The sequence below is a fragment of the Nanorana parkeri genome, unplaced genomic scaffold (assembly GCF_000935625.1).
Source record: "Nanorana parkeri isolate BGI_ZX_2015 unplaced genomic scaffold, ASM93562v1 scaffold519, whole genome shotgun sequence".
NCBI lineage: Eukaryota > Metazoa > Chordata > Amphibia > Anura > Dicroglossidae > Nanorana > Nanorana parkeri.
The window spans coordinates 1,069,508-1,081,177 of record NW_017306787.1 but is presented as its reverse complement, the minus strand read 5'-3'; positions in this window follow the sequence as shown (position 1 = coordinate 1,081,177).

The window sequence follows — 11,670 nt, the reverse complement described above, 5'->3', positions numbered from 1 at the left end:
ACTTTTCTTCCTTTAATTTTTAAAACATTTAGAAAAAACAGAGCCAATGCTTTAGTGAACTGCTACATTTACTGACTCTGGTACTGCTAAATTTGGCAAAAATAACTAGATTTCAATGACTCCTGAAAAAAGGGTGAATAGGCCTAAATGCTGCATCACTTTGATGATTTACCTCTTTGCCCGTCTCCTTCTAGGCTAAAGTTTTTTTTGTGCAGACTACAAAGGCTCGAATTTCTATATTTCTATAATGCATTTTCATGTTGTTTTTTTAGTCTCTGTATGTCCTTTTTTTGGCAAAGAGTTGTGGGAGATGTTGGCATTTAATAAATCAATAATTCTAACAATGGCTCTATTAGCATATACTCAAGTTAGAATCATATTTGGATGGTATATATAATTTGTTTTCCTTTTCCATTTTTTTTTTAAGAGAAAATTTTATTTGTATTAAAAAATATATATATGACATATAGCAGATAACGTATGCTGAGAAATACTGCCCAATTATTTCTACATAAACTAATAACTCACAGTTACATATGCTTTAAGCACTATGAACTGACAATACTCCACACACTGAATCAGATTTTAAAAAGATTTGTTTTTCTTTTAAGTATCTGCAAGCCTCTGTAGACTAATAAAGTGATGGCATACATTATTTTGATGTTCATAGAATTTATATAGGAGAAGCTATTTGCAGGAAGTTTGTGTATGTGAGACACAAGGAAAGGTGCTGCAGGCAGTTTCCCATACATGCCCTTTGCTGAGTTTATATCTTGTTAGATCTCTGCTGTTGAAGGTCAATAGTAAACTCCCCTGCATCATGACCAGTGACATCTATACATAAACAACCAACTCTGAGAAAGGAAATCTGTCTACCTCCAGCTCCTCAGAATTGGAAGTCACTTCGCTGGGATAACTGGCTTTAAGGCCATTTATGAAGATTTAAAAAAATATATTGTACATACTTTTCGGTGTATTGCAGGCCATTCTAGGTATTTATATAGCTCTGAAATTGCTCACTAAAAAAATGTAAGTTATTTATAAAAACCCAACTAAAAATAATCCTCAAATGGAGTCAAATAGAGAGCTTAACCTCCCTGGCGGTATGATTATTCAGGATTTTAGGTACCAAAAGCGGTACATTGCTTTTCAAGCAAATATGTTGTTTTACATTGTAGGCCTGTAGTTCTTAGTAAATCCTAGGAATAACTCACCTAAATCTGTCCAAACAAGAGTCCAGTAGACATCCCAGGTATGATAAAGTTTGAAACACGAAATTAAAAAATTATAATATAATAAATTATAAATAATTATAAGAAATTATAATATAATAAATAATTATAATTATTGTGTGTATTCTGTGTATATTACAACTTTTAACTTTTGAATTTCCTGCCTGCTGTGACGCTCGAAAACGAAACTAAAAGTCAGATGCCGGCTTTTAGCTTCATTTTCGAGCCGCGTACAGCAGAGGACGCCGCGGGATCGCAGGGACAAGGTGAGTGTCACTTTTCTGTGCAGCCCTGAGTCTGGCTCGGGGTTACCGCTCCTGGTATGGAAAATTCACCAGACTCGGGAATACCGCCAGGGAGGTTAATCTATTATTTTTGCAACATTGTCAGTTAATGGCACTGGTCATTGGAGTATTCTTTTGTTGACAAAATTAGAAAAAGCGTACCCCCCTCCCAATTTAAAGGGTTATTATACCCTCGCATTTTTTTGCATATATCTACTGCTAGCGAGCAGTAGATATATGCAAAACGATTTTAAAAAAAACTTTTACAAAGGGTTAATACTTACCTGTGTCTCTGCCGCACGCTCCGGTCCGAACATATGAAAACTTATCGGGCGGCCGCTAAGGTTCTTGGGGTGGGCACATGCGCAGTTCAGATGTTCAGCCGGGAGACAAGGAGAGACACAAGGTCCACTTACCTTGGATATATACCATCCAAGGTAAGTGCACCCGCACAGACTCCGTGGGGCTTGAGAGAAGAGGGGGACAGAGGAGTCAGCGCTGGATCGGAGACCCGCACCAGGGCTGGAGGGACAGCTGAAAACTACACTAAAGAAAAAGATGATCGGATTAAGAGGCATCACTTAAAGTAAGTCCCTACACTAACATTTCTTGGAATAGCCTTTAATGTCACTTTAACGTATCCCATTCACAGAAATATGTATATTTGATAATAGGTAAGAAAGAACAGCAAAACTGACTTTTTAGGAACCACCATATGTGAAGGCCCAACTGACTCCTACATCCATAGCCTTATACTTTATCATAAGCTCCCTTACAACATATATGCTGGTAGGTTTTGTTGGTTAAAATCTATTTAAGTTATCTGATTGCCCTTTGACATAATGTTGAGATTACATTGAGTACTTTTCTTTATATCTGCCATGATAGAATTGAGGATGATCATGGTAGAGTATGCCTGGACGCCCACCAGGTTGATTTCGATGCATTGCTCCCCCCTTGTGTGATGATATAACCTTGTTTTCTATTTATTCTTAAACCATGATGTAAGAGAAATCTGTGAACTACGACGTATGTATATATTATATCTTCATTCGCTGAAATTAAGCACCATTCATGTTAATAATATCTACTTATTAAGAGTTACTTACAATACTTGTCTTTATATTATAGTTTATGCCCATAAGCTACTGACGAAACGGTGGTACCGCTAAACGTGTAGAGCAAGAGTTGTGCATCTCCCCATGGAAATATATACTGAGCGGCCAGATTATTATGACCACCCCATCAGTACTTCGTTGGGCCACGAGATGACTCCACGAGATGACTTCATTGGACCGCCTCGTGACTCCACGAGATGTTGAAAGGTGATGCGAGGAATCTGACACTGCACTGTTGCCCTTCTGTTGTCTTGTACCAGTCTTGCCACTCTCCGTTCTGCCCTAACATTGACTAGTCGCTGACGGCCACAATTCGCACGTTCAGACCCAGATTTTTGGCTGACAGTCCAGTCTTTAAACACTTAAACAACAGCTGCTCTTGAACATTTAACAAATTCTGCTGTTTTGCTGATACTCGCTCCATGGCTCTGAGCGCCACTAATCATCCCACGCTCAAAGGCTGTTAAATCACGTTGTTTACCCATATCTTCTGAGAAAAATCACTTCTACTGTCGTGGTAAACAACCTGCTTCCCTATTTATAATGGTCTGGCCCTCTAGCAACTTCAGCGCCAAATTATAGCTAATTATAGCTAATTTGCCTACAAACGTCAGGTGGTCATAATAATCTGGCCACTCAGTGTATATGATTACCATTGTTACATACTAATGCTATTGCATATAAATTACTAGGTTATTTATCTATCATATTGAGGAGGTGCAGGTTCATGACATGCATTCAAGCCCATAGTTTTCTAAATAAGATTATATATGTTGATGATTTTAGCCTAATTGTGTAATTTTAACAAACAATGTACACAATAAAATATATATTTTTTAAAACAAATCGAAGTGGTCATGGTGGTGCCTAAAAAGTCTGTTTTGCTGTTCTTTCTTACCAATTGATATAAGGATGTGGCACTGTCTGAACCCCTGTGCATCACTTTACTATATTAGATTATACGCATTACAATTAGTTTGTTACCATTATTTTCTGTGTTGATAGGATGGTTTTGACTTTTATAGCACTTTTTTTTACCTATTCACTTTGGTTTGTATATTGAGCAAACATGTATAGGGTTATTCACAAAAGGGTGAAGAGTTTGGAGACGGCAGGAGAAGTGAACAATCTAGGCCAAAATAGCTGATTTGGAAAGCTCACTTTCCACTTCAGCTATGTTGTCCTAGATTGTTCACTTCTCCTGCCTTCTCCAAACTCTTCACCCTTTAGTGAATAAACCTGATAGATCCAGATCTCCGTACATAATGGCAGTGGCGGAATTACCAGGGTCGCAGAGGTCGCAGCTGGAGTTCCGCCACTTGGAGGGGGCCTAGGACATGTGGAAGTGGCCCCTGGTAACCTCTGATTACCAGGATATTTAATATCCCGGTAATCGCTAATGTCAGTACTGGGACTTCTTCCTCCTGTCCTGGGCCCTACATGCTTCGCGCTGCACCCCTCACCTTGTTCCGGGTGCAGCGTGAAGTATGATCCAGCTGGCGCAGCAGCCAATGAGTGGAAGTGGGTTATCCCTGCCCCCTCATGACACAGAATGCTGATGAATAGAGAGCTGCATAGGTAAGAGAGGCCTGCTGTGGACACGAAGGGGGAGATATAGGGAGCTGGGACTATGAAGGGGACATTGAAGAGGAGAGTGTGGGGTCCGGGAGTGAAAAGCTGGGGACGTGAAGGGGGAGATGAGGGGAAGCTGGGGACATGGAAGAGGAGAGTGTGGGGTCCGGGAGCGGAAAGCTGGGGATATGAAGGGGGAAATAATGGGGAGCTGAAGACATGGAAGAGGAGAGTGTGTTTTTTTTTGTCTAAAATGTTTTGGTTTGTTTTTTAAAATAAATGTGCACACACCATATCTGGGAGTAGGATCAGTAGGATTTTCACAGACAATCTTGGAGACAACATACACTGGCAGCGTATATTTGGCCATAGAATTGATCCTTTGTTTTTACAATTACAGCAGCACCCCAAACAGTTTAATTTAAGTTTGAAAAATAAGGGATTTTTATCAAATGGTTAAAGGCTCATTTTGAGAGATAGATAATTCACCAGTAGTTTGCTGAGGCTATCATTGTTCTTGCCGATGTAAAACTCAGGGGCATCCCCAGTTGTGGTCTCACCCAGAGCGGAGCATGACGTCACGTGTGCTTACCTGCCTGCGGCCATCTTGGCAAAAGGAGGAGTGGATGTTCACCCAGCGGGATAAGGTATGCCGCCGGGTCCCCTCCTCCCTCGTGAAACTGTTGGACTCTCGGTCCATGACCGAGCCCCAAAATTTTCAGAGGGGGTGACACCAGAATGACTGTTAGTCATTTTGGTGGTGTCACCCAGTGTGGGCCACACTCCTGCACCCCCCTTGTGACGGCACAATGGTGTCACCCAGTGTGGGCCGCACCCCCCTTGTGATGGCACTGGTAAAACTGTCCTGCTTCTGGCCAATTTCTATCAAAATCTTGTTAATTATTAAGAGACTAAAGATAACACAGCAGCATAAAACTGTCCAGATGTTTTTCATGAAGAAGAATCCTGAAATGCACTAGAGACAAAGGGGTTGGTTTATTAAAGGCAAATTGGCAGTTCACTTTGCAGGAATTTGCACTTTGCAGAGGAGGTTTCCCTTAGCTTGCTGCATGTGGTGAAAGTTCACTTTGCAAAGAACACCCAATCATGTGCAAGGATAATTTAAAAAAAAACTGTATTTTTGCTTGCTCATGTGTGGATGATGGAAGTCGAGAAACTTAAAAAAAATGAAAACCTGAAAGTACTGACAAAAGCCCATTTTTTTAAAAAAAACTCTTGCAGTACAAATAACAAAAAACATTGACCTTAAATCAACCACAAAATAAAATGAAAGCCAAAAAAGCCCCCTCAATAATAAAAATGAAAAATTAAAAAAATGCAGTAAAAGGGTTGAATGAAAAAAGAGCTAGCAAGCAGAATGAAAGTACAGTTTCTTAACTGACCCTAATCTCTCCATATGCTGTTTGACATCTTTAACCTATCCTTTCTCTACAGCAGCTTCAGTACATTGTCACTATGGCTGCTCTGTAAAAACCTCTTTCCCCCTTGTGAAAGGGGACTGGATTATCCAAAAGCCCCTATATTCACCCCTCTAAGCCTACTACCCATAGTTCAAAGGCCATGCAGTGCATTATAACAAAAATTCTCCTGGGTGAATCTGCACATAAATGTGCATAGACTGTGACACTTGAACACACAGGATTTATCTTAAACCCATGGTAGTGGAAAATCGGTACCCTATCCCTACTCCCATGCAGGTTAAATGGGTGCAGTCTCTTTCTGATTGTAGGTGCATGCACTTTGACACCAGCTGTAGCAAAAGTTAGCTTTAGATCCTGCAGTGAACATTTGGGGTCCTTGGAGACATGTTTGATTTAAATGGTCAGCTTTTAGGCCAAATTGCTGGCCAAATTAGTAAAAAATAGATTATTTTCCTTACAGTTGGATATTCCATGTTGGGTTTTTATTATGGGATAAGGGATATGAAAATGTCTCTATAGAGTTACTTTATAATTCTAATCTAATAAATATGGTAGTTGTGGGATAGGCTATAAAAATGTACATGCTAAATCTCTGGGAAGATTCTCTGAGCACATTGTCTTCCCATAACAGTTCCAGACAATCATTCCCCAGCCTGGAAGAAAACGTGCAGCAAAGTGTCTGCCTTGTTCACTTCCCATCTGGAACACGCCGTCATATTAAAATGATTTATCTAAGTTGTGAGTTTTTCACTTTGGACACTCACACACACTCTGGCAGTTTAATGACCCCTTCTCTATTTTTAAGCTCAGAGTTCCTTTAAAAGCTGGAGGAAATTGTAAGATTAGAGAGTATGATTAGCCCCAAACATTCTCATACTGAAATAACTGCCTGGTGTTAGCATAGCAAAGGGCCGTATAACCGCTGGACACCTTTTATATTTATAGGAGCCAATATATCTGGAGCACTAAGCTGCTATCAGCAGAAGAGGGGAGGTAAATTGTTATATAGAAATAACTATTTTTAAGTTTAACATGTTTTGAGGAATATTAGAACAGTACATCATGTTCCATATTGCAGAATAAGCATAAAATAGGGTAACTGAGTACTTTTTAAAATAATATTCACTGTTTCCTAATTGTGCTCTCCCATCTGATAAGGAACTATAGTCACAGAGTTACCACATCTGCCAACCCACCACCTCACAATTTATATGCAAATTATATACGTTTAACCCTGACTAAATTGTAACCTGGCATCATGGGATACCTCATTACCTTGCAAAGGGGAAAGCTATTGATCTCATTATTATAATACTATTTGTTATAAATAATAATCACAATTACAATAATTATCATCATAATAATCATTATTTGCAATGCAACAACATCCTTTATAGTACTGTGTCAGCATAATTCTTATTCCTTACCACTGAACAATCACTTTCTCAAACAATCATCCCCGCACAGCTACCTCCTCATGTATCACTTGCCCCTCCCTTTTAGATTGTAAGCCCTCACGGGCAGGGCCCTCCTTACCATCTTGTCTTAAATTGTATTGTGATTGTAATGTCTTCCTTATATTGTAAAGCGCTGTGCAAACTATTGGCGCTATATGAATCCTGTATAATAATAATAATAATAATTCCCAAAAAAAGCAAAACGCTGATGTAATATGTGAGTGTTGATACTTTGCATTTGAATATATTGTTAATGTTGGATTCCAGAAAAGATTATGTTCAGCCAATATTGTGAACCAAGCACCCATGTTAGAGAGCATAGCTAGATTCTGAACTTTTGAATGTTCTCCCTGTGCTTGTGTGGCTTTCCCCCGGGTACTCCGGTTTTCTCCCACACTCCAAAGACATGCTGGTAGGCTAATTGTCTCCTGTCTAAATTTGCCATGTAGATGAACTGATGTGAATGTGCACTATGTAAAGCCCTGCGTAAATTAACGATTCTATATAAATACCTGTAATATAAAAAATAAAATAACGAAATCTTCCGAGACCTCCTCTACGATTGTGTTATAGTCCACCTGGAAGATATATTTATTTTCTCAGAGTCTGCTAACATACTGCTGCCGGGTCTGCTCCATCTTGAAACGCAAAATGTAATCTATGCTAAAGAAATGTCTTAACTTATTCAGGTGCCTATTCTGGGCTATATAGGTTCTAAAGATGGTCTTTCTATGGACCCTAAGAAAGTTGCTCCTATCTCCAACTGGCCCCTGCTCTGTCCCTGTCCTAAAGCAATGCAGCACTTTTTAGGATTCAAAAACTACTACCATCAGTTCATGAACAACTACTGAGTTGTTGCTCCCATTACCTTTTTCACCCAGAAAAATACCTACCACAAGCACTGGCCTTCTGACACAGTTGATACCTTCCATGCCTTGAAGCAAGACTTACACTCCGACCCTGTTCTAAAAAGACTGAATATGACAAAACTCTTTTGCATCTCAGTCAATGTGTCTTTTGTGGGAGTCGGAGACATGTTGTTTCAGTCCTTCAGTGGGGCAACATGATGCCAAGCTCTCTAGATAGCCAAGTGTCCACAAAACTCTCGCATTTCTTCCCCACCCATACTGGTGACCAAATCTACAAAAGGACTATGTAGTGTACTGTTTTGCGATTTGTGCCCAATCCAAGTATTCTTTCCCACCATCCATTTCCAGAGAACCTTTGCACCACTTCTCTATCGACTTTATTACTAACTTACCTCCTTCCAGTGGCATAGTCATTTGGCACCGATTCGCAGTTTTTTGGGTAGTGGTAGAACACTTTTCAAAGATGGCGCATTTCATACTCCTTCCCTTGCTGCCCTTGACAGCAACCCTGGTGCCTGTCTTCATCTGGGAAATCTTCATGGCATGCTAATCTACATTGTCTCGGACCATGGGGTCCAATTAACCTCCAAGTTCTGTAAGTTTTTGGATGACTCTTTGCAGTTCTTCTCGACCTATCATCCACAGACTAACAGACGCATTAAGAGAATCAATCCTTAGAACATAACTATCAAATTCAGAACTCCATGCTCAGCTCCTAACTATGTAGCAGGCACTAGTTCCAGTGATAATATCCAGAATACAAACAATAATAAATAAATAATGTGCCGCACTCATACTCCTAAATGCTTAAATAAACTTCCATGATACTTTTGTATTGCTGTTCGGGATCTTTCAGAATAGCCCAACAGCAGTGTGAAGCCTGCCGGAGGTTCGGCTCAGCCGATCCAAATGTTGGATCAGCTGAGTCGAACTCCTTCTGCACTTCAGGTCAGCCGAACATGCTAAGCATGTTAGGCTGATCCGCAGCCACACGAAGCAAGCCGATGTACGGCTGATTTCAGCCGATGTACGGCAGCTTTGTGAATAGACCCCACTGTTATGATACCGTGCTAATTTGCAACCGCTATAATTCGAACAATACGTTCATGCCCTAGTGTCTTCCCATCCGGATGGTTAGATTGCCTTTTTGCCTTGGGTGGAATATACCTACAATAACCATATTAACATGCTGGTATAAGTGCACTATACATATAATATACAGTATGCAGGGGGGAATTTATCAAAACTGGAGCAGACAAAAACTGGAGCAGATGTGCATGGCAACCAATCAGCTTTTCTCTTCAGTTTGTTCAGTTAGGATTTGAAAATGAAAGAGAGAAGCTGATTGTCATGCACAACTGCTCCAGATTTTGTCTGCTCCAGTTTTAATAAATTCCCCTCACAGTATTTTGGGGATTTGTGATAGAATGAGACATACCTTCTGATTTAAGAAGGTTTTACTGTGATACGTATAGCTACACAAGAAATCAACCTTAAGAATTCCTTGGTTGATCAAACACTTCTTAAAGCCCAACTCAAAACAATTTGTTTTCTCAGTTTTGTTTATGGTGGGGAAGGGTTACGAGTGCATGTGTGTGCTTGTGTGTCAAGCTTCTTTTGTTATTAAGACTTTATTACCGAAGAAAACAAGGACAATGACAAAGCTTTGTTCAAAATAGTAGATGTACCAGCACAACATTAAATTAAAGCATTGTAGGGATAGCTATGGATTTTCATTGTATTCTGGGATGTATACGGTCCATACATTTAGTTAGAAATGTTATGTCTCACTGTTGTAAAAATTGCTGGAGGGCTCACGTTTAAGTCTTCCAATTTATACACAACTATTTCCCATGGACAGGGTCACAAATATTTTTACAGCTCCGATTCTTTCACAGTATTTACATAAAATAACATTAATTCCTTGTGTGTTGATACTTTGAAGTGAAAATATTAAACATTCTCATGCCCCCTCCACAGTAAAAGTTGTGCCAGTGGCAAACAACAGCTTTCTATATTCCTGATATACATATAGGCTTTCACATATTTGTGGTCTGCTACAGTATGGAAGCTCCACATACAGCGCAGCCAGCAAAAGGTTTATAAAACAGCCCCTGTGTCAGGAGCACTAACACCAGCTCCTCTGCTGCTGTCAATCCTGATGGTGGACCTGATGGAGAACTGCAGCAGAGGGCGGGTGCAATGCTAGTTTGCTATTGGCTATTGCAAATTGAAATAGCCAATAGGAATCTAGCAATGCATTCCTATGGCCAAAATAATTTAATTTTTTTTCGATTCTGACACGGCTCCATGTCAGAGTAAGAAAAAGAAAAGAAAAAGCAGTGTTTCTCTCCTTGGCGGCCGGGAGACTCCCGGAGCGCCCGGGAGAGTTAGGCCTTTTTTTTCCTTTTCTTTTTTATGACGGCAGCAGAACCGCCGGCCAATAGAAAACTGTTGGGCGGAGCTAGCTGTCACTGCTAGCTCCGCACAATCGTTTTCTATTTTTATTTTTCTACTTTTTTAACTGTTTTTCTGTTCTGCTCGGTCCCACAGAGAGACCGAGCAGAACAGCCGAGCCAAATGCCGCTCAGCGGCATTCGGCTATTCACTCACTGCTGTTCGGCATCTATGAGAATAGACCGAACAGCAGCGAGTAGCCTGCCGGAGGTTAGGCTCAGCCTATCCAGATGTTGGATCGGCTGAGTCGAACTCCTCCTGCACTTTGGGTCGGCTGAACATGCTGAGCATGTTCGGCCGACCCGAAGCCACCCGATGTACGGCTGATTTCAGCCGATATACGGCTGAAATCAGTCGTACCAGCCTGCAGTGAATAGCTGAACAGCGTTCGGCTCACTTCAGGTCGTTCTTTCCCTCGGCTGCCTACGTCAGCTTAGACCCCATAATAGACCCCATAATTTCAGTGTCTGTATAAAGAAACAAACTGCCAAATAAAATGGGCATATTTTGCAAAGGAGAATTTATACGCTACAGTAGTTCCTAGGGTCCATAAAATATTTTGGTTATCATAATGTTAAATGTATTTCCAACTAAGTTAGTCACTCCCTACTTAGGCATCACCTGTTAGATGGGCGGTACTCAGCAGTTATAAGCACTTGGAAGAATAAGAAACTTCACCTCTATGATTAAGCGCAGGTGGTGAAACACGTGAAAGGCATGAGAGGCATTGGAGTGGGAGAGATACTTTGGAGGTGTATATCTTGTATTTTGAACTTTGCATGGAATTCCCAACAAAAAAGTTGGATTTTTATGGACCTCGGTTTTGTGCGGCTGATTGGAGAGATATTGTTTGATGAGTGGGAGCAGTGGTGTCCCGAGACTGGGTGACACCCGGAGCGGTAACCGAGTGTCACCCCGTCAAGATGTCACTGCGCATGCGCATGACGTCACCACGCGCATGCGCTGCAGTATTATGCCGCCGGGTCCCCTCCTCTCTCCTGATACCGTTGGGCGTTCGGTCCATGACCAAGCGCCCGACTTTTCAGAGGGGGGTGACACCAAAATGACTGTGAGTCATTTTGGTGTCACCCCTCCAATGGTGTCACCCGGGTGCGGGCCGCACCCCCCTTGTGACGCCACTGAGTGGGAGCACACTGCAACCTGTACCTGACGTCTGTATTGATCTGCGGTCTGGTGGAATTGGAGCTGTGAGTCTTTTGCTTTTTTGGATGTTACATA